We start from the raw sequence: 22,957 nt of genomic DNA, 5'->3' as shown, positions 1-22,957 counted from the left end.
GTTAGTACTGATATGTCAGCTGTCTCTGACTTCTCAGATAATAGAGCAAAGGAATATGCATTGTGGGCTAACCTGGGCATATACACATATTTATAAACATTTCTATATGTGGCCATCTCTATAACACACTAAATAATAGTTCATTTCAATACCGAGGAGATAACTTTGGACTTGCTTGTTTCTAGAATGGAAAAAAGTAAGCTTCAAATTTAAAAAATAGTTGAGATTCATACTTCCACTGTCAGTTTCCTAACCCTGCTCTCCCTGCCCCAGCACAGTTGACCACCAGACCTCCCCATTGCCGCAGAGTCGTCCTGAATGCCTCACCCTGGGGACACTGCTTGGTTAGGCTCCCATTTATTTCTCCCCTAGCACGTCACACTGTTGGTCACGCTGACTCCATTCCTGCTGACTTCCATCACACAGGGTCATTTTTTCTTGACAAAACTGACTCCCATTTGATGATTTATATCTTGGTCATTTATCTGTTTCTGTGAAGAGTTCAAAAAACGGAAGCCAAAACAAACTCCAGAATGCATCTAAGGCAAAAACCTCTTGCTGTTTGAGACTTGTTGTGACTCACTTTGCCAAGATCCAGGGGGAAAAAAAATGAAACGCTTAGCTCATGTGGGAAACAAGCTTCACATGTAAGTGGGCAGGATCACCAGCATCCTAACAGCAGCTTTTCTTACTTGGATACAGAGCTTTATAGTTCACTGAGAACTTCTGCATACGCTTTTTCACTTCTCTCTTTTTTAATCTTTTTAACAATCATCATAGAGTAAGTAATAGGGCAGGGATCCCTGTTGCATTGACAAACAAAGAAACCGAGGTTTGTGACAGCAGCTAGAACCTGTAAGGATGGGAATAAATGAAATTCCCACATTGCTGTTGGAAATATAAAATGATGCAGCAAGATCATTTTTTTTGTACCAAGCTGCAAAAAGTTCAATAGTTATCTAAGAGAAATGAAAACCTATATTTACCTGTTTTAGAATGTTTCTGGTAGTTTAATTGAAAAGAAAAAAAAACTTAAATATCCTTCAACTAATAAATGGATAAACTATGGTAGATCCATAAAAGCAATACTACTCAGAACCTGTTATTGTTATGTGTAATAACATTAGTGAATTTCCAATGCGTTAAAAAAAACAGCCAGGTTTCGGCTGGGGTCGTGGCTCTGTGGCAGAGCACTTGCTTCACACATATGAGGCACTGGGTTTGATCCTTAGCACCACATAAAAATAAGTAAACAAAATAAAGATATTGTGTCCATTTATTACTAAAAAAATTTAAAATATGTTTTAAAAAAGCCAGGTTCAAAGCGGTGAATTTGACTGCATGCAAATTGTACTTCAATTTAGAAAAGGGAAGAACATAATTGAAAACGGGGGACGGGGGTGGAAGGAAGGAAAGATTCAAATAAGCTGAGTAACCTACTAAACAACTTGCTTATAGCCATTAAATAGAACCAGAAATTGAACCCATGTCTTCTACTTTCAAGTGTAGCCAGACACAAAAGGCAACAAGTTGTAGGATGCTATTCATGTGAAATATCTGCAAGAAGCCAATCCAGAGGCGTAAATGAGATAAGTGTTTTCCAGGGAAGAATGGGGACTGCCTGCTATGGGGCATAGGGTTTTTTTGGGAGGTGGTGAATATATTCTAAAATTGCCTGGAGTGATGGTTACACAACTCTGTTACTCTGTATAGTCATATACAAAAAAATTACTATACAATTTATATATGTGTGTATTTGTACTGTGTGGGAATTATATCTCAATAAAATAGTTAGAAATTTAAATTGAAAACAAAAAACAAAAAAGAAGAATTGCTAAGAGTGGAGAAAGCACAGAGGGCAGGGGGGCTAGGCATTCTGAGCTGGGGAGAATCACTGTGCCTGGGTGGGGATCTTCCCCTCTAAATCCCTCCTATGAAAGGATGGCTAGAAACCTTCCCTCCCACCCTGAGAACTTTCTTCTCTCTCTTCTCAGAGAGTGTAGCTGCTTCTCCCAGGGGGTAATGACCACTGTGATAACGAGGCTGAGGGTGGACCGGACAAGAAATCAGGACTTCAAAGGAATGAAGAGGACACTTCATGGTACAACTTATAAGATACAGCTGTAGCAAAACCCTCACTATAACCCTCATCCTGAAAAATGGCAGCCCCTGAGCCCATGTGCAGGGGTACAGCAAGTGCATAGGGCATATAGGATATTTTGGATTCAGCATTTGTATTAGTTGGTTTTCTGTTGCCAGTAACATGATATCAGAGATGGGGTGAGTGCTAAAAGAAAGAGGTTCATTCTGGCTCACAGTTCTGGAGGTGCAAGGTCAAGGGGCTGCATCTGGTGATGGCCTTCTTGCAGAGTCCTGAAGTGCAGCAGAAAATCATGTGGTGAGACAGTGAGCATGCCTGTGTGTGTGTCCCTTGTCAGTCATGGAGGCTCCACCCTGATGAACTTAACTAATCCTAATCACCTCCCAAAGGACTCATCTCCTAACACTTAGATTAAGTTTCTACTTCCTTAATACCTCACAATGAGAATTCAATTTCAACACATGAACTTTTTGGGGACATATTCAAATCATAGCAGTATTCTAGTCAAGCTTTGCTTAACAATTGGGATGCCTTTGAGAAGTGTGTTGTTAGGTGATTTTGTCACCAGGCAAACAAACATATGGGGTATACTTACACAGACCAAATGTAGCCTCCAGGCCTTATGGTATAGCCTATTGCATCTACGCTATAAACCTGTACAGCATGTTAATGTATCAAATGCTATTAGATAATTACAAAACAATGATAAGTATTTGCCTATATAAATATCCAAATATAGAAAAGATACAGTAAAAATATTAGATGATAAGGATTTTTCAGCTTCATGCTTTGGAACTACAAGTCTACCACTGACCAAAACATCTTATGTGGTGCATGACTGTACTTAAAATTCACCTCACATACTACCAAAAGCATTATATATATTTAATGTAATTCCTACTAAAATCCCAATGACATTCTTCATAGAAATAGAAAAGGCAATCATGAAATTCATTTGTAAAAATAGAGACCCAGAATAGCCAAAGCAATCTTTAGCAAGAAAGAAGCAGGAGGCATCACATACCTGATCTTAAATTATACTACAGAGCTATAGTAACAAAAACAGCATGGTATTGGGACCCAAACCAGATATATAGACCAATGGTACCGAAGAGAAGACACAGAGACAAACCCACATAGATACAGATACGTCTTACTAGACAAAAGCACCAAAAACATACATTGGAGAAAAGATAGCCTCTTCAACAAATGGTGCTGGGAAAATGGGAAATCCATATGTATCAAAATAAAATTAAACCCCTATCTTTCATCCTGTACAAAAATCAATTCAAAGTGGATCAAGGACTTAGACACTAGAACAGAGACCCTATGCCTAATAGAAGAAAAAGTAGACCTAAATCTTCAGGCTGGCTTAGGACCTGACTTAACAAGATTCCTAACATGCAAGAAGTAAAAACAAGGATCAATAAATGGGATGGAATCAAACTAAAAAGCTTCTTCACAGCAAAGGGAGAAAATCTTTACCACATTCATCTCAGAGCATTAATCTCCAGGATATATAAAGAACTCAAAAAACTTAACAACAGAATAAATAAATAAATAAATAAATAAATAAATAAATAAATAAATAATCAATAGATGGGCTAAGGAACTGAACAGACACTCCACAGAAGAAATAATTGATCAACAAAATATGAAAAAATGTTCAACATCTCTAGTGATTAGAAAATGCAAATCAAAACTATACTGAGATAGAATGGCAATCATCAAGATTGCAAGCAACAATAAATGTTGCTGAGGATGTGGGGAAAAGGTACACTTATACATTACTGGTAGGACTGTAAATTGGTGCAACTACTGTGAAAAGCAGTATGAAGATTCCTCAGAAAACTTGGAATGGAACCACCATTTGACCCAGCTATCCCACCCTAGGTTTATACCCAAAGGACTTAAAATCAGCATACTACAGTGCTGCAACCATGTCAAAGTTTATAGCACCTCAATTCACAATAGTTAAACTATGGAACCAACCCAGGTGCCCTTCAACAGAAGAATGGATTAAAAAATGTGGTATATACACACAGTGGAATATATTACTCAGCCTTAAAGAAGAATGAAATTATGGCATTTGCCAATAAATGGATGGAATTGGAGAATATTATGTTAAGCGAAATAAGCCAATCCCAAAGAACCAAAGGCCAAATGTTTTCTCTGATATGTGCATGCTAATTCACAATAAGGGGGCGGGGAGACTAGAAGTATTTTGGACTAGACAGAGGGGAGTGAAAGAAGGGAAGAGGGCATGGAGGGAGGAATGATAATAGAATGAATCGGACATTATTACCCTATGTGCATATACAATTACATGACATGTGTAACTCCATATCATGTACAACCAGACACATGAGAAGTTATACTCCATTTATGTATGATGTGTCAAAATGCATTCTGCTGTTATGTATAACTAATTAGAACAAATTTAAAAATTCACCTCACACATTAAGCTTCAGAAGATTAGGATAGCAATAAATGACCTCTGTTGAGCCCCAAACCCCTACCTAGAAGGGAACTAGTATTCTTCATTTGACAAATGAGCAAAGGGAGGATTTGAAAGACTGTTGTTTGCTGTAAGTCACATAAACACTGTAGTTGGGGTTCAAACTCTGGGGAGGGGGCAGACTCCATAGTGCATGCTCTAAGGGATGTTGAAGATCATCTGGTCTAACCCTTTGCCTTCTGGAGCAGAAATGGATGCCTGGAGAGGCTAAAGGACTACTCAACATGATATAGCTGGCCAGAGGCAGAAGAAGATTCCAGGCTCATGATCTTGTTACAAGTTGCTCTAGATATGAAAGAATTTCCCTGAAGTCAGAATCTCATGTTCTTAGTCCACAGTTATTTAACTTGAGTCTTAAACTACCACAAGCAGATGGGGTATGTATTGTTTTCTTAAGGATTTCTAAGAAAAAAGTTCTCAGGGAGTTCTGTGGCCAATAGAATGTCATGATTTTTTTTTTCTACTGCCTTTTATCTTCCCAAGAGAAAGGGAACCACTGGGGAAAGTTCACTTCCTACGACAACATTATTGCCATCTCATTCCTGTGAAGAAACAGAAGCTCCCTTTTCTGAGGGTGACATTCCCAGATCTAAACTTCTATTCCCATCTTATTTCTCATTGTGTCCCTTTATGCAGAGACTTCTGTTTTTTGTTTGGACAGTACTTGGATCTCCAGGGTTTGGGCACTTAGTCCCTAAACCATAAACTCCTAGAACCAGCACAGTCCTATTATAGGCTATCTGGAATCTGGACCGAGTCACCATCCTTTCTCTCTAAGACAGAGTTGGGAGGAGAGTGATGACCATCTTGGTCAGGGATGGGGCAGGGTAGGTGGAGGAGAGAACATGAGATATTCTTAAAGCATATATTCAGCTTGATAAATACTTCCATTCATACTATCAACTATACTTTGAAACTTCAAACCACATGAAATGTGGATATGAAGTTTATTTATTTAAAAAAATAAGGCATGGGTTAAGAATGTTAAAAAACAAACAAACAGATAGAAATAGTAGAACCAACCATACTAGCAGCACTACTACTCCGGGCCTTGGTAATCATCTGAGGTGTGTAGAACTGTTCAAAACATGGCCTCTGTTTCTCCAAACATTTTAATACCTTCTTAATGGTGATCTTAAAATGTGATAGTATTGGAAACAAGTGATCCAGAGCTATTAGTTTTCTAGAACTATTATCACCATTAGTATTTATTCAGTGCTCGACACTAGGTTGATTACCTTGGTAAATACATTCCCCACACTCTCTCTCTTAATTCTATAATTGTTCCCATACATTAAGTGGGAGGGAATAGCATCATTTCACAGAGGAGGAGACTGAGAGATAGAATCGTTAGGAAACTCTCCAACAGTCTTAAAAAATCTGTCTGGGGTCAAACTTGCCTACGGTCAAAGTTCCCAGCCAGCACTCTCTTTCGAGGCTGTGGTTTACTGCCCCATGTGAATGGTGCCCTCCAGAAATGTGCAGTCTTTGTAGCATCCCATGGAATGCAACGGTGAGCCATGCAGGCTGGCAGATGTGAGAGGGGCATACCAGAATGACAAGGGGAGAAAACAACACACAGCTGTGGCAACAGCCCCTGAATGAGGCTGAAACACCTGGGCGCTACATGCTCCGCCATATCTTAGCATTGCCACAGGAAAAAAGAACAAATGTGAAAATCAAATGAATGACTGTAGCTGTTCCTTAACAACAGACACATAATTCCTCTAAACGAATGGCAAAACCACACAACAAAGTGGGATATTTGGTTCTAAGTGGACTTACGTTAGTAGACTCTCTGGTTCTCTCATTGGCACAGATAACAAAAAAAAAAAAAATTATTTGTATTTGACCACGTAAGGATAGTAACTAAGTAAAACAGCAACAAAATTCCTTGTCTGGCTTGAGATTCTGCTTGAATACCATTATATTTTAATAAAACAGTGTGAGGGAAATCTTTTTGTGACTGTTAGGAGATGTTAACAAAATCACACCATAAGATGCAAGAAAAAAAGATGCTATTTTTTTAAAAAGGCAATTTCAGGACTGAGGACGCAGCTCAGTGGTAGAGCTTACCTAGCATGCACAAGGCCCTTGTTCAAACCCCAATACCGCAACAGAATTAAATTAAAAAGGCAATTTTCATCCCCCACTTTCTGTGGAGTTAGCCTGCTTATCTCATCCATTGGTTGGTGACCAAGCTCTTGTGCACCCCAGAAGGGAAGCCCGCCTTGTGTTTATATGACAGCAGAGAGCATTAGTTTCAACTTACTTGCAGAAGTAGGTTTCAGAGGAAGGGATTTGACAAAGTTGTTAAACCCAGTGGAGGCAGAAGAGGAAAGCTGGCTGATTATGCATCTGAGCACTGTCATCTTGAAATTCGTTTTGGCCCCTTGAATATAAATACACTTTAGTATTTTTGTTAGGATTGCCAGAAAATCAGCAAGTGCTCACTTTCTTTGGCCAACAAAAGCATGACTCTCTGTGCAAAAATCTTCTCCACATTTATAAACAAGAACATTTAGAAAATCCCCTCTTGCTGAGAGATATGACAACAGATATATTTAACTGGGCTGTAAAATAAAGCAGATACTACAAATACCACTGGGTTCATGAAGCGCAGGAAAAGCTTTTATGTCTCTCTTCTGCCACAAACTTACTCTTAAGTCTTCCTAGCCTCCCCAACTCCTTCCCTCTCCTGCAGGAGTGTGATGAGCCACCATTCAGGTTTGCATCTTTTCTCTGCTTTTCAAACAAGCTAATCTATCATCTGCATTTCCTCACCTCTGTACCCCAGTTTTCCATCCCTGAAGGGAACTGTGATAAAGACTTCCTAGTGATCCCGGGCCTTTTATCCAAAGCTCAGGCAGAAACTTCTATTCCTCAGAATCTTGCATTTGAAACAATATCATTGGATGATCTTGATAAGGACTTGGTTAGTTTTTTCCTTAAGGGGCCAGAGGACAACTCTCCCAGGCTATGCAAACCACTGGATCATTGTTGCACCTACTACCACACTGCCAACTGCGGCACCAAGGCAGCCACAGACAGCATGTAAGCAATTGAGCTTGGCTGTTTTCCAATGAGATCTTGTTTACAGACATGGAAGTTTGCTTCGTATAATAGCTGCCTATCACAAAATATTCTTTTGATTTAAAAAATCATTTAAAAATATAAAAATCACTCAGCTAACAGTATGTGCAAAACACAGGTGACAGGATGGATTTGGTTTGATGTAGTTTGAAGTCTCAATCCAAATGAGGAGTTTCTTCCCAGCTTTGTCACCAGCCCGCCAGGCTCTGTGCAAAATGTCTCCCAGTCATAGGAAGCTTGTAACCTCTGAAGGAGGCCCGTTCTGTGGTGAAATGACTGGATTTGGTTTTGCCTGCCAGTCACAAATAACTCAACTTCATCTTCGTAGCAAACCTTCAAATACCGAAAGGTATCCCCATCCTGATCACCTTAGAGGTCTCCTGTCTGGGAAAAATAGCTCACATTTCTTTAACTGTTGTTTAATACTGTATGTGTGTCCTCTCTGGTCTCGTCTGTAGAAATTCGTCTGCATATACTGACTTGGGATATAGCACTTCAGATGTGCCTGGTCTGGGGAGAGGAGAGCTATGCTTTACCATTCTGAACTATGCCAGTGTACTTTGTTAACTTGCTTGGCTCAGGGTAATGCGATACTTACTTTTTAAGTTCCTCCCCTTTGGTTGTTCATCACCCACACTGCCTGCTTCTCTTGTGCTGCCCACATTCTCCTTGTCATGGATCCTTTCATTATCTGCAATGGGTGTCACTAAAACTTATCTTTGAAGTCTACAATTTCTCTCACACTTGATGATTTGAAAATGCATTGTGCTGGCCTGCTCTTTCCTTCTACAGGGATTATTCCACAATTATCCGTGCAGCCTCCGTCTAGTACACGGGCTCAAGGCTACTACCTCCCACTGCCATTTGAAGATCCTACTTTCCTCACTGTAAAACCTGCATGTCCAAAACTGGATATTTCCCCACCAGATGACAATGGTGATGATAATAATAGTCCAAACTACAGAAATAGAGACTGTCATTTGTTGAATACCTACTATGTGCCAAACACTATCCTAAGCAAGAGATTCACTGTCTTAGTAAGCCTTTGCAACAACCTATGAGGAAACTACTCTTAGCCTCCTTTTATAGTTGGGGAGATGAGTTCAGAGAAGTAATTTGGCCAAATCCACCACTAGTAAGTAAGGGGGAGGGATGTCAGGATTTGAATCCTTGTATGTCTGAAATATTGTATGTGTTCTTGACGACTTTAGATGGTCCTTGCAACTATCCAGATACTGTCACAAGGACCCCGTTATTACCAACACCTAGGTGGAAAACCTGAAGTCAGTCTTGACCCTGAAGTCCGTCTCTTCTTCAGCCACCCTACCCAGTCAGTCACTGGGAGTCTTTCTTCTAAATATTGAGAGTCATTGTGCCTTCTCATTCTCACCATCCTGCTAAGGTAGGCCCCTGGCCATCTCCTGTGGCTTATTGCAACTCTTTCCAGATGTGTCTTCCTGCACCCAGGCTCCCCCTTCAATCCATCATGTGCCAGCCTGCCCAGAATACCTTCCAGCAAGCTGGACCCCACATTTGAAATGAGTGCCCTGCCATCTCCCTCTGTGCCAAGCATTCATTTGACCATCTTAGGACCATCCAGCTCTAACTGACCTGGAGCCCTCATCCTGGGGAGAGATGGGGAACATGTCAACTGCCAAATAATTTAAATATTTCATGCATACACATAGATTTATATATATGTACATATTTTGTCTTTGGTAGTTTCAAAGAAGCATGTTCTGCAAAAATAGAGAAAGAGCAGGGAAATAAAGTTCCAGATTTAATAATTTGTGAAAGGATGGTGTCTTCAAAGTGTCTCTCTTGCTGGACAACTTTAACATGGGGGGGAAGAGAGGTGTGGCTCTAAAGGTAGAGAGGCATCATGGTAGCTGTGGGTACCTAGGGAAGGAGGATGGGTGTGGTGGCTGAAGATGTCAACAAACTTCTTGGCTGCCCTTAGTCCAGGGCCAGTCCTGCATGTTTTCTACCCTAATGATGGACACAGGATTTTAGTGTATGTGTAACTCTTAAAGTAAGAGGTGTAATGAGAAGTAATGGAACTTGTGATCAAGTGAGGTTTGTGGAATCTGAACCATGGGATTAAGATCTCACATTGTGTCTGTCCACCTCCTTAGCCCATTTAGTGATTGGGTTGTTTATTTGTTTGTTTGTTTGTTTTTGTTTGTTTGTTTGTTTTGGTGGTAAATTTTTTGAGTTCTTCCTATATCCTGGAGATAAGTGCTCTATCTGACATGTGTGTGGCAAAATTTTGCTCCCCAAATTTAGGCTGTCTGATAGCTTCATTGTTTATTTTGCTGAGAAGCTTTTTAGTTTGAGTTCATTCCATTTATTAATTCTTGATTTTAAGGAAGTCTTATTAAGGAAGTTAGGTCTAATCTGACATGATGAAGATTCGGGATTACTTTTTCCTCTAGTAGGTGCAGCAGTGTCCCTGGACTAATTCCTAGGCCCTTGATCCATTTTGAGTTGAGTTTTGTGCATGGTGAGAGATGGGGGTTTATTTTAATTTTATGCTGCATATGGATTTCCAGTTCTCCCAGCACCATTTGTTGAAGAGGCTCTCTTTTCTCCAATATATGCTTTTGGTGCCAATACCATCCTGTTTTTGTTACTATAGTTTGGTAGTATAGTTTAAGGTTTGGTATACTGATGCCTCCTGCTTCACTCTTCCTGCTAAGGATTACTTTGGCTATTCTGTGTCTCTTATTTTTCCAAATGAATTTCATGATGGCTTTTTCTACTTCTCTAAGGAATGATGTTGGGATTTTAATTGGAATCACATTGAATCTAAATAGTGCTTTCGGTAGTATGGCCATTTTGACAATATTAATTCTGCCTATCCAAGAGCATGGTAGATCTTTCCATCTTCTAAGGTCTTCTTTGATCAACAAATATAAGAAAAAATGTTCAACATCTCTAGTAATTACAAAAATGCAAATCAAAACTACTCTAAGATTTCATCTCACACCAGTCAGAATGGCAGTTATCACAAATATAGACAACAATAAATGGTGTGAGGATGTGGGGGAAAAGGCGTACTCACACATTGCTGGTGGGACTGCAAATTGGTGCAACCAGTCTGGAGAGCAGTATGGAGATTTCTTAGAAAACTTGGAATGGAACCACCATTTGATCCAGCTATCCCACTCCTTGGTTGATGCCCAAAGGACTTAAAATCAGCATACTATAGTGATGCAGCCACATCAATGTTTATAGCAGCTCAATTCACAATAGTTAAACTGTGGAACCAACCTAGATGCCCTTCAACAGATGAATGGATAAAGAAACTGTGATACACACACACACACACACACACACACACACTTACACAACAGAATATTACTCAACATTAAAAGAGAATAAAGTTATGGCTTTTGCAGGTAAATGGATGGAGTTGGACAATATCATGCTAAACAAAGTAAGCCAATCCCCCCAAAACAAAAATACCAAATGTTTTCCCTGATAAGTGGATGCTGATCCATAATGGGGAGAGGGGAGGCATGGGAAAAATGGAAGAATTTTGAATGGACAAAGGGGAGGGAGGGTGAAGAGGGTGCATGGGGGCAAGGAAGATGGTGGAATGAGATGGACATCATTACCCTAGTTACATGTATGACTGCACATATGTGTGAGGCTACATCATGTACAACCATAGACATGTAAAGTTGTGTTGCAATTGTGTACAATGAATCAAAATGCATTCTACTGTCATATATAACTAATTAAAATAAATTAATCAATAAAATAAAATAATTAATTAAAAAACAAAACAACAACAAAAAAACAAATGCAAAAAAAAAAAAAAAAAAAAGATTTCATAGTGTAAGTCTCTATGGCCAGACCCATGTGCCAGGAGGGAGCTAGACCTCATGGTCCACAGCATCGGTCCTGCTCTGGTTTGCCATAGAATTCTCACTTCCCTCCCTGTTCCTTCTCTGGCTCTTGGGGGACTTGGGGGCAGGTGGAGGCCTCAAGACTCAGATCCACCTCTACCCCTACCATAGGGTTCCCCAAATCAGCTCTGTAGTGAGTACCTGCCCCTATGTATGTTAACATAACAAATGATATACAGAGTTCCACAATGAAAAAACAACTTACTTATCATTGTTTGCCCAGCATGCCGCTTGGGTCTTAGACCAGGGACACTGTCTTACCACAGAATGCTCAGTCACACCCCTCAACACTTACTGGGAGACACTGGTCCTGGTCTCACTTGTTTTGCCTGAAATCACTCAAACTAACCAGCATTCAATGCCCCCATTTCTTTATTGATGGCATTCTATAACCAGTATTTCTTTTGCAACTAGATACAGTATTATAGGTATAGCAATGTAACAAAGAATTTGGGCTTCCTTTTGGGTCAGCAAAAGCCTGAGTTTCATCTTAGCTTAGCTATTTTTTTTTTTTTGTAATATTGGGCAAACTATGTAACCTTTCTAAATCTTGATTTCCTTATTTGCAAAATAAAGCAATGAGTCCACCTTTCAAGGCTGTGTGAAAGTGAAATGTGATTAGGAATCTCAGAGTGTCTGTCACAGTGCCCAGAGCAACGCACAGAATTAACTGCAGTTTTGTTATTTCTCATTCAACATCTATAAATATATGGAAGAAAAATGACACATCCTCAAGTGGTTGCCAAATTAATCATTTTTCTTTCCTTTTAATAGGATAACTTCACTTGCATATTTACCGCGTGTCTTGGTTTTAGGAAGGTGTTTCGTGAGCATCACAAGTTATGGTAGAGAAAAAAATGGAGAGATATTTGTTGGATAATTGTGGAATTAAGGAGATTCACTTCTAGCTTAAAAATACTTTGCAAAGAATGGACTGATGAGCAGTTCCTAGTGATATGCCATAAGGCTTTCTATCAGTTCCCATTTGGTTTGACATTCTTACCAACAATTTGAATACATAGACATAAGATATATTTATCAAACCTGAATATGAAAAAAAAAATTGGGAGTAATAGCTTATTCAACACATAGCTGAATTAAAATTCAAAATTATTTTGATAGACTTCAATGTCCCAAAATTAAAATTTAACAGACTTAAATTTATTTATAAGGAAGAAGATTTCAGTTTGGCTTAGGAAGGAATTTTAAAGACTTCATCACATTGAGCTTCTTGAAATAGAAGAAAGTCTGTCTGAAAGTTTTTAGCAAAATCTGGGTAAGAAGCACAAGGGAGAGAGGGAAGCCTGCATTTAATGAGTGACGTGAGCACAGAGCCTTATCTCCCAAACTGTCACAATGTCTGGGAAAGCCTGCCTGCCCTCCAAAGCCCTGGGACCTTTGGACATCTTCAAGGGGCTGAGCCTGCATGACTTTTCTGTTCAGTTCTCCTAGTTTGCACAGTCTTTGCACAGCACAAATCACACTTCACCATTTACTGAGAACCTATCCTGTGCTTAGTGATTTTATATACATTATCTTAAATGTTCCAATAACCATGTGAAATTGATACAATTATCTAATTTTATAGATGAAGAAATATGAAGCTGAAATCAATTTATATCGCTTACTCACCCTGGGACCCACAGTGAGAAAGTGACGGAAGTTGGACTCATACCCAGACAGCACAATAGAACCACCCTCTTCTCACTAACTCACAGTGCTTCTCTATCATCTCTGATACAGTTTAAAAAAAATTTTTTTTAGTTGTAGATGGACACAATACCTTTATTTTATTTATTTATTTACTTTTATGTGGTGCTGAGGATTGAACCTAGTGTCTCACACATGCTAGGCAAGTGTTCTACCACCGAGCTACACCTCCAGCCCCTCACATGGTTTAAATAAATAATTGATAATGCCAATTAGCACTGTTCATTAATTAAATATTTACTGAGCATCTATTATATAGCTGGCACAATGCAAGAAACCAGACATAAAGCCATGAACAAAGTAGAAAAATTTCTAGTCTAAGGAGATAGAGAAAAAAAAAAGCGCAAGTGCGGACTTTTGAACTAAGATATGATCAAGAGAAGGCAGCCCCTGTGGTACAACCTGGGGAAGAAGGTCTTAGGCAGAGGGAACAATAAGTACAGAGGTGATGTGGAGAAAACTAGCTCAGCATGTTCAGGAAACAGAATGAAGATCTGTGTGGCTGGAACACAGCCAGAGAGATGGGTGAGCAGCATGAAGTTAGATGGGTGGGAGAAGTAGGTGGGAGCAAATACGCAAGGTCTTGAGCCACCATGGAGGCTCAGCAGAGGGGGTGACTTTCATAAGAGACCACTCATGCTGATCCATTATGGGGGGGGCTGGGAAAAATGGAGGAACTTTGGATTGGGCTGAGGGGAGCAAAAGGAGGAGAGGGGGCAAGGGTGTAGGAAAAATGGTGGAATGAGATGGACATCATTACCCTAGGTACATGTATGACTGCACAAATGGTGTGACTCTACATCACGTACAACCAGAGAAATGAAATGTTGTGCTCCATTTGTGTACAATGAATCAAAATGCATTTTGCTGTCATGTATAACTAATTAGAACAAATGAAAAATAAAAAAAATAAAAGAGAGACCATTCTGGCTACAGGCGGAGAATGGATTTTGCACATGCCTGTGGAAGGCTGGCTATGAGGTGGTAGCAGGTGAAATGTCAAAGACAGATCCAACTCAGGATGTACCATCAAGCTAATGAGACTTGCTGATGGTAAAGATGGTTGGGAGTTTGAGAAAAGCCCAAGGATGATCCCTCGGTTGTTGACTTGAGTGCCTGGGAAGACATGAAGATTTTGGCTAAGGTGGGGAGGATGGTTGAGTTGGATGAGCGGGGAAAACACTGGGTGCTATGTCAACTGGGGAACAGAATTCTAGCTATGTTTGAGATGCTTTTTAGACATTATTAAACCTTAACTTTGTGAAGGCAAGGGCTTTGCCTGTCTTGTTCTTTTTCTGTACCATACTGCACATTTAGTACTTAAGCATTTAGTACATAAGTTGTTAATGGGGGAAAACAAACAAACAAACACCCAGGGGAAATACTGAGAAGGCAACTGGATTTATGCATGTTTAGGTCTTTTGGGAGATACAGATCCTTGGCAAAATGTAAATACATTCCTCCTTGGTTCTTACATGTGCAGATTGTGGCTTTTCAAAGAGCTGAATTCAACATCCTAATAGGGTTAGCTACTGCAGTCTTGGAAAGAGGCTCCAAAACTCCAGTATCTGACTGAAGTTTACCCAGTCTTTCCCATGGTGTTCAGGGTCATTTAAGTGACCTGATGGCCCAGGAGATGGGCCTTGGGGAGCTGCTATACTGTTTCTCTGAGTCATGTTTAGCATTTCTGATATTAATAATGATGATCGTAGTAGTAATAATATTGTTCACATATGTCAAAATCCTTACATATTTCCCAATTTCCACTGGATCTATTCTTATTCCAACCAGTCTCAGGATTGCAATGTTAACTTGATGAGTGCTTTAAACAGAATAAAATGTGCTTCCAATAAATCCTCCCCATTTCAAGAACCAGTCTCTTAATTCCAAGGCAGTGCTACATTTTCAACATCAGAAAGGGACTGCAAGGGCTGAAGTCAAAAAGAAAGTCAACAGCATTACACAGGTTGAATTCCTCAAGAATTCAGGACTCTGGTGCGGAGTCTTGCTGTGAAGAAAATGATTTCATTTCAGGGTAAGAGAACCAAGTTCAGGCAGAAGACCCTTCAGCTCTTGATTGAATATCAATGAGCAGTTGGATCTGGAAGTCAGAATATCTGACTGAAATCCTCACTCAGAAACCATAGATTATTACTTCATCTCTCTGCACCTCAACCACCTGTTAAGTGGTGGTTGGTGATTATCATCATAGCAAAATTATAATGGAATTTGATACCATTGGTTATTTTGAAAATGCAGCTTTTTTAGTTTCTTTTTTTGGGACTAACATTGAACCCTCACTGTGCCTTTGGTCTCTGCTAAGTGCTTTAAATGTCATGTCTCTGACTACTCATATAAAATGTCTGAGGTAGGCACTATTATTACTCTCATGTAAAGATGAGAGATTAGGAAACTGGCGCCAGGTTAGACGGCTGGGAAAGGGGATTAGTACCCAGGCAGCCTTACTCCAGAGTTGTACCCGGTATGATGAGGTGCCATCATGCTTCTCTTATTTCTCACCTGCCATTTGCTGAGTGTTATTGTAAATGAGGGGAGTCCAGGGGTGCAGAGTGCCAAAAACCATGAAACATGATTTACTGTCAATCAGCTTCAACTAAGCTTGCTCTTAGAATGCTTCACTGCAAGGCTGAGCCTCTGTGGAGTAACTGCATACTGGATTTTCTTTTTCTTTCCTTCCTTCCTTCCTTCCTTCCTTCCTTCCTTCCTTCCTTCCTTCCTTCCTTCCTTCCTTCCTTCCTTCTTTCTTTCTTTCTTTCTTTCTTTCTTTCTTTCTTTCTTTCTTTCTTTTTTGAGATGGGGAACAAGGTCTTGCTATGTTGCCCAGGCTGGTCTCAAATTCCTGGACTCAAGAGATGCTCCTGCTTCAGTTTCCCCAGTGCTGGGACTACAGGCATGTGCCACCACTCCTGGCCAAGCCTACTGGGTTTTCTAGTGTAGAAACTCTGGAGTGAAATGTCTGTTAACCTTAGCATATGCAGTGAAGTGGTCTAGGGAAAGGATGCAACATCTGCTCTCAGAGGTGCACCTCTGGGGACACAAGTTTTTGTGAAGGAGAAATGAGGTCTTCCAGGATGAGCTGAGATTTCCCTTCCCCTGGGGCCTTTTTAGCACTTTACCCCATGAGCTCCTGTTGGAGGAAGAAAGTCTAAACAGCTGCCGTAACAGATGATTTGCCGGGCTGTCTGCTTTTATAAAAAGGGAAGAAAGCTTTGATAGGAAACTCTTCCTAAGACAGTTCAATGTACAAATTCAGAACTAATAATTTTTCCAAAACATTTCAAGTGAAGGAACGTATTTGGACATGAGGACACTGCCCCTGTCCAGACCACTATCATATGCTCTGCTGTCTGCCTTCTGTGCAGAAATGGTCTTTCCTGAGTGATGACCAGGCAGACTCCTAGATGCTGCAATGTGCCAAACTGGTCATCATCAATTGGGAAGTATATACGGGAGGGATTCTGGCGGGAAGGACTCAGTTTAAATGGCTTTTCTCTGGCCAGATGATTTACTTATTCTTACTGTTCTTTCCCGGGGAGCTAAGCTTCATCCTGGTATTCTTTATGGATGGAGTGGCCTTTAAACTGCTGAACCGACATCTGGTGAAACCTACCAGATGGCAGGAACAAGCAACAAGTGAGCGTGGCTTTGGGCTGCCTGCGTCTGTGAGGCTGGCGGAAGCAGCTTGATTAATGTTCCCGCCAACTGCCCATAACAGGGGTGGGGAACGACCAGCAGGACCCAGAGCCACAGGCCCAAAGAGGCTGCTGGGGTTCCCATGTTGCTGTGGGTGGGCCTCAGTCTCAGGCTCACGACCTGCCCTTGCACCAGCTGGTCTGAAAGAGGAGCCTACACAAATGGTTTTGCCAAGAACCACTTGACTGTCCTCTCAAGGCATAGGAAAAGTGAACTTGCTAATGGCCTCTTGAAGCTGAAAAAAGTTAACTATCTGTGACTTAGAAGAGTACCTGGCAGTGGTGTAGGCAGTGACAGGTGATGGGGCCAAAGAGTCACTTTGGTGACAGATCCTAAGGACCAGCTGTAGATGCAGACAATGAAAAGTTCCAACCCCAAAGATCCTAAGGCAGTCACAACACAACAAGGGAAGAGGCTATGTGAAGGCGGCAGGAGGCTTGAAGACTGGAGACTCAGAACTGTGGCCCCCGAATCCTCTCCTTGAGGAAAAGAGGCGAGCAAGCGAGGGGGTGAACTTCAGTCTCTAGCTGCCTCTTATCTCTTCTCGGCTGCCTGTGAGCTCTTTGGTCAAGAAGACACAGGAAAAAATAAATGCCTCTCTGTTTCTTCTAGAAAAGATAAATGGCTCTGCAATTTATTGTCAGAGGAATTTTTTAAAAGTAAGATCAAAAGGAGGGCGGGCTAGAGGTAGAGGCTGGAGAGAGGAAGGAAAAGGAGGCGGGAAAGAACAAGATGCTTTGAGACTGTCAAAGCAAGATACTTCGTGGGTGGGCAGAAGAGAGGTTGCTCATCCAGAGGGAGAGAGAACACTGGCTCCTTGGAGCCCCAGGTCAAGAATACAGCTAGAGAGAGACAGGTCCAGGTTAAAAGGGTTCAGGAAGACCAGTCTCCCACACCAAGCAACCCAGGACTGGGCCTGCCCCCAGCACAGATTTTGACTTCTACTTGCTTGAGAACTGCCCCCTCCCATGGGTCTCTGTTTATTTTCAAGGAGAAAGAGAGACCACTTGTAAGAAGCATCTCTAAGGCATACCGCAGTCTTGGAAGGCAGGAGAAGGGGACAGAGAGAAACACTGCTTCCAAGCCACCATCCAAACTGATTTTTAATGATTTCTTTCCTAGCCTTCCTCAATGACAGCTAAACCTTTTCAATTATTTCATGGTCATACCTTAAACTGCATTTAGCCTTACTTTTCTAAGAACAAACATTATACAACCAGGTTGTATAATCAGGAATTCTCTTCCTATTCCCCTCTTTACAGTTAAGTGGTCGTGTGAAGAGGTGGTAGAATGTGGGAAACTCCAGCTCAGGATCGTGTTCTGCTGAAAAGCAAGAGCAAGCTGCCTCCCTAAGCCACAAGTCTTGCTCATGACAAAAATTGGTCGTCTTCCTCTCTCAGTGTCCCCCTTCCCCTTGACCTTCCCGGGGATCCTTCCCACCTCTCAAGGCCCAGCTCCAGACGCCAGAGCTCAGCAGGGGTTCTGATTACCCACCTCCACGCCTCAGCTGCACTGTCTGTGCCACTCACAACTGCCCGACTTTCTGCCTTTTTTGGTAGCTATTTGTGTCCGCGCCTGGTAGCTCCTGGCAGCCGCAGACTGTTATTTACTTTCCTGAGAGAACATCCACCACGTTGCTCTCCTTCTAAAAAGTGCAGAATAAACGGGAGCAGAATGACTGAAGGCACGGACAAATGCACACAGGTCTCCCCCGCGTGACCAGCGCTCCTGCACCAGGGCTGATGTTCTCTATAACATTCCAAGGACTAGACATTTTCCCTCCCTTTGAGGAAAGTGCCTTTATTTTGTTTATCCAACTTAACAGACCAGTTGTGGGCTGATGATGTTATCAAGTTCCATTGAATATTTTTAATTTCTTAATTAAAAAATGTCTAATGCACCAATGAGAAAAAGGAAAAGGTTACAGCATAGTAGGTTCACAATAAATATGCCTCAAGTGAGTGAATAAATGAATGAGGGAGGGATGGCAGAAGTCTAGGTAGTAGGAAATTGGATAGAAAGAGAAACAAAGAGGAGCAGGACATGACAGACTGCACAGGGGATTTAGGGAAAAGTAGAAAGAGAACACAGAAAAGGACAGCCAAGTCTAAATTCTACGTCTGCAATTCTAGTTTTATTATAAACTTAAACTTGATCAGTTAACAAGTAGAGAGACTGTTGGGTAAGAAAAGATAGACTGTAGAAGTCAGATCTGGATTTTGATAACCACACAGATACTTGTGACCTGGGACAAGTAACTCGACCTCTCTGAGCTCATTACTTTATTTTAAAACTTTTTATTTTGAAGTAATTTTAGATTTGCAGAAAGTGTGCAAAAATAGCACACACAAATACACAAATAGTTCCTGTATACTTTTCACCCAGCTTCTCTTAATGTTAAAATCTATCTCAAGTATAATTCAAGTATGAAAACCAGGAAATCAGAGCTGGGGCTGCAGTTCAGTGGCAGAGCGTTTGGCGAGCATGCATGAGGCACTGGGTTCAATCCTCAGCACCACATAAAAATAAATAAAATAAAGACATGCTGTCCATTTAAAACTACAAAAAATAAAAATAAAAACATTTAAAAAACAGGAAATCAACATTGATAGAGTAATACTAGCTAAACTACAAGCCTTCATAGGGTATTACCAGTTTTTCCATTCATGTCTTCTTTCTAGTCCAGGATCAATAGGATTCTACAACACATTAAGTAGTCATAACTCCTTGTTCTCCTCTGGTTTTGACAGTCCCTTGTATTTTTCTTATCTTTTATGACCTTGCCACTTTTTAAAAAAGAGTTGAATGTCCCTCCACTTGGGATATCTTGATGCTTTCTCATGATTAGATTAAGGTAAGCACTTGTAACAAGAATGCCATGAGAGGGTGTCTCATCCCCCTTAGCGCATCCTATCAGGGGGCTCAGATGATTATTACTGGCACGTTGACTTTTACCCCTTGGTTGAGCCGGTGTCTGCTGCTGGTTTTCTCCACTGTACTATTTTCCCTTTGTAATTAATAAGTATCTGGTAGAGAGATGCTTTGAGACTATGCAAATATCCTGTCTCTCATCAAATTTATTTTCACCCAATAATTTTAGAGTTCATCACTGGTTCTTGCCTGCAATAATTATTACTGTCATGTTTTAATGATGATTTCCTGTTTCCCCCTTCATCCCCCATGTATTAATTGGAATTCTTATCTATAGTAAGACCTATGCCCCCTGCCACATGCCACACTGATCGATGATTGATTGATTTGATATTTATTTATATCAGTATGTACTCAGAAATATTTGTTTTACTCTATGGGTCAGAATCCAACACTATCATTATTTATTTGTTGTCTAAATCTCACTTTATTTATCGAAAGACAAAGATAAAGTCAACTGTCATAGGATGAAATGAGATTAGAAAATGTGAAAATGTCCAGTCCAGAGAGACCATCTACTAAATAGATGCATGCTCCTTTCTTTTCCCTTCTTTCCAGTGTGGAAAGCCATGATAATTTGGAAGCAAGACCATTCTAAAGAGGTGAAAATCTGAATTTAAAAATTATCTGTTAATGTAATACAGCTTTTATACCTTAATGTAAAAAATATTTTTTCTTTTTTAAATTGGTGCACTATAATTATACATAATAGTGGGGATTCATTATGCCATATTTATACAGTCATATAACATAATTTGATCAATCTCATTTCCTAGTACCATCCTTTCCTCCTCCCTCCCCTAACTGTCTTGCTCTACTCCTACTGATCTCTCTTATATTATTGTCATTGCAATTTTAATTAGTTACACACACACACACACACACACACACACACAAATTTAGCTATCTCAGTGTTGTCTTGTGGAGATCATTTGGGTTTGGACTATGATGACTTAAGACTGATTTTTAATCAGCATCCCCATAATTTGTATGAAAATAGATCCTTGAGAATACTTGAAAACAGTCTGTTCTTTTAAGTAGTTTAAGTGTTTTCCCAGAAATCTTGTTTACGTTCCGAAGTTGCTTAGCTAAACTATTTTCAGAGATAGTCCAAAGCATTCCCCAACCCAGCTGTGGCTCAGATCATCACCAGCACTGAATTAGTGAAATCACTGATTCATCTTTGATTCCCAAGGTTATGGCAGTGAGTGGAAGAAAGCCAAGTTTACTTTAAAATTAGATTTTAAAAGTTCTGGAAATTTGCTTTTAAGTTCAGGTCAATTTAAGAAAAAAAAGACAAGAATAGGGTCTTAAAGTTGTGAGAGTAGATCTGGAAGTTTAAAATAATTCACAAAATGCAGTAAAATACACCAATAAAATCTCTCCATTTACGGGAACTTTCATTTTCCACTCCATTTTTATCGGTAAGGAAAGTCGAGAATGTCAGGAGATTCGCTTTAAAAAACAACTCTGGAGCAGTGCTGTTTGCTGGCGCTCTGTGTACTCCCAGAGTTCTGTCTAATACCCTATTGGAGTGGGGCCTGATGCAGGTGAGAGGCAAGGTACTGCAGTGGTTCAAAACCCAGGCTCTGGGGCCTGATTATTAGGGTTTGAAACTCACAACTGCCACTCACCACCTGTGTAACCTTGAGCAAAAAACTGTCTCTCACACCTCAGTTTCCCCAGTGGTACTGTGGGGCTCACGACAATGTCTGTCATCCAAGGTTGCTGTGAGGCGCTAGTAAGTGGTCCACGTAAAGTGGCTGGTATTACAGCAGGAGGGGTACCAGCTTCTCCTAGGGATGACAAGTGTCTTTTTGAGGAACACAGCTGGTCTCTCTAGACATGGAACTGATTGTTGGGCTCAGTCTCTCACACTTTCTGCATCCACTGGGCCTACCATTGTCACTGACATTTACACACCAGAGTCTTCACTAGCAAGCTCTGGAGGCTGTAAAATGAGCTACAAAGTAACAAAGGTTGATGGATCCTAATTAGAATAAGTTGTAGTCCACGTATGTATAATATTTCAAAATACACTCCACTGTCATGAACATCTAAAAAGAACAACAGGATCCTCTGTTGTTGCTGGTTGTCCTTGCAGCATTAGGTAGAATTTACTGACTGACTAAAGTAAGATACTACTCTGTCTGTGGAATCCAACCAATCAATAACCAATAATACCCAGATTAAAATTCTGTGATTTAATATTCAAGGCAAAACACATTAAGTTTAAAACAAAATACAGAACAGAAAACTCTGGCTATGGCTACACTATGGACGGACAGAGTCCTTTAAACCTCAAATTGTAGTGTGCCCAGCCTCCAGTATGCATGGATACCCACTTGTCCTCCCCGTCCCTCCTCCTTGCTCCAGGGCCACAGGGATGCTAACCATTGACTCTTTCCTCTCTGGGAATCCCTAGACCTCATAGAGTTGCTCCATCTCAAATATTCCCAGATACCAGTCACATCTGTCCTCTTTAGGACTGACTTTTGGCTTGGTCTCAGAGGTTGTGGTGTGAGTGACTTTTGGGGCTGAGAATTTTCATGGGCTGCAGAGAGAGGAGTGGGGCAAATTTCCCATAGTTTCCCATGTGTGGAACCCCCAGTCATGTTGGTTTTTAAGTTTCTGCTAAGGGGTCCTGACAGTGGGAAAGGGGGATGGGCTAGACAGGTGTGGCCAGGGATCCTGTTGTTGAAAATCAAAATTGAGACACTAGTCTTAAAACTTTGGGTGGGACTGGGCAGAGTGGTGTCTAGGGGTTGAAAAACCTGGTTGTCCAAAGGGAGAAGAATTGGCGCCCTCCACAGTGACAGGGAATGGAGATATGAGATCAATCAGACACGAGGGCAGGCAGAGTGCAGCAAAGGGAGGAAGATAGTGTGGTCGCCTCACTGCCCGGAGAAAAGCAGCAGCCCCCATGGAAGTGGTGGGAGGCAGTGGGAATCAGAGAAGAGATACACTTCAAAACAG

At 40.8% G+C, this 22,957-nt stretch overlaps 1 protein-coding gene across 6 annotated transcripts in view; it reads right to left on the bottom strand.

Moving 5' to 3' along the window:
* Positions 1–22,957, bottom strand: part of PLCE1 (phospholipase C epsilon 1) — a 289,115-nt gene that overhangs the window by 111,850 nt on the left and 154,308 nt on the right. The window lies entirely within an intron of this gene.

Source organism: Spermophilus citellus (assembly GCF_964194105.1).
Source record: "Spermophilus citellus genome assembly, chromosome: 15".
Taxonomy (NCBI): Eukaryota; Metazoa; Chordata; class Mammalia; order Rodentia; family Sciuridae; genus Spermophilus; species Spermophilus citellus.
The sequence above is the reverse complement of the archived record's forward strand: the minus strand, read 5'-3'. Positions and strand labels throughout refer to the sequence as shown.